Source organism: Primulina tabacum, chromosome 4 (assembly GCF_025594145.1).
Source record: "Primulina tabacum isolate GXHZ01 chromosome 4, ASM2559414v2, whole genome shotgun sequence".
Lineage (NCBI taxonomy): Eukaryota > Viridiplantae > Streptophyta > Magnoliopsida > Lamiales > Gesneriaceae > Primulina > Primulina tabacum.
This window is the reverse complement of record NC_134553.1, coordinates 22935011-22936999: the sequence shown is the minus strand read 5'-3', so window position 1 is coordinate 22936999 and position 1989 is coordinate 22935011.

Here is a 1989-nt window from a genome sequence, read left to right as displayed (position 1 = left end):
AAAGAGTCCGCCACCTAGCCTTCAACATGCAATATATATATATATATATATATATATATATATATATATATAAGTTGCTTCATCCTCAGCAGAACACGAGGGAGAAAAATGGAAGTCCAGGGAAAAGCCTTAATCCTTGATACTAGAAATTGATTTGCGAGAAATCCGCCCGTTAGAATTTTAATCCGACTTCTGTACTGTGATCCTATTGACACAGGCTTCAACTGGACGTAAGTTTTATTAAGTTTTGATATTTCTTGAAAATATGATATTGCTAGAATTGGATATGATTCATATATAGTGTTCTTGACATATTAGACATCGTAGAATCGAAGTCAGATTGAGAAACAAATTGATTATGGAATTGTTATGATTTTTCAGAGTATATCAATTGATATTGGACAGATTTGAATTATGAATTGGTTACAGATTGTATCGGATATCAGTTATGGATTGTAATTATTATCGGCTGATGTTGTATTGACCGGAATATCGAGATTGTTCCGTTATGCCGCTGATTTTGAATTAAATCTAGATTGATCAGATTGGTATTGATTTGTGCAGCATATTGATATGGTATTATTGATATTGTCATTACCAGATTGAGTGTTGAGAGACTTTGAATTCTAGACGGGAACATTATCAGAACTGCAATAAAAGAAAGGTATAAGTCAATGTGGTACCGGGAGAACGACTCGAGTAGGATATACTTGAGTTTCCCTAAATCACATACTTATTGTTATTATGTGTATTGATTTGAATTGGTATGCTTGCTATATTGATTTATAGAAAGCATGTATTTGATGAGTATTAGATGAGTGATCTTGTGACATAGGTGCCGGATAGTGATGGAATCGTCACTGTCACATTGCACATTTTCACAGGATAGTGATGTGGCGAAAGTGCCAAAGTCTGTGACGGATAGGTCAAGACACTGGATGTTTGGTTATATCGAAGTGGATAGAATTGAAGTTTCTTCTATTACTGATATTCGATATGGAATACCAACGTCTGGAAACCGGGATCCCTAGACTAGGAATGAGTCTAGTCTGAGACGTAGAGTCACGAGTCTGATTGACAGTTTTATATTGATTATGTTTTCAGATTTGATACCTATTATTGATATTTTTTACATGCTTTTACATTGTTTATATGATTGCATATTTCATTGATTTATACTGGGATTTTATTCTCACCGGAGTTATCCGGCTGTTGTCGTGTTTGTATGTGTGCATGACAACAGGTGGTACAGGATCAGGGTCGAGGAGATGATGAGTGATCGTGATTAGAGTGGAGACTACGGACTTTGACATTGCTGTAGGTAAGATTCAACACTTGACATTTAGTTGTTGAACCTTAGTTTGAGTTTGATGCTTGTTGTACAAGACTTGTACCTTTATACTGATATGTATATTAGATTGAATTCTATTACATTCCGCATTTAAAAAAAAATTTAGACCCTGTTTATTATAATGAATTGAATTGTCCCAATGATGATTAAGAATATGATTAGCGTCCGGGTCCTCACAGTTATTAAACCTTTAGCAACGACAATTGGATGATTGTTTACTACTACGATGATTAAATAAAAACTCAACGAAAATGATTCACAAATTAAAAGATGAAATAAATAAACTAAAATTATTGATTAAAGATTCAATGAGAAATGAATTTATTGGGAATCTCGGTTCACCTACCCCTCACTAATTTATTTAATTTGTTCGACAATAATCTACGCTTATGATGAGATTTTCTATCCAATTGAACATGACCTCTCAAGCTATGCCAAACAAATTCAACGCAGTGAAGTAATTAAATCTCTTTAATTATTTATCAAATATTATTTGCATGTCATTCTATGAAATCCCCTAGCTTTCGACCTAGTGGACTATGACTATCGACGTGTATCCGATTTCATATTTCTATGTAAATTGTAAATCCACAGATTATGCTACTCGTTCATATCACGGGCTATTCTCTCAAACTCAC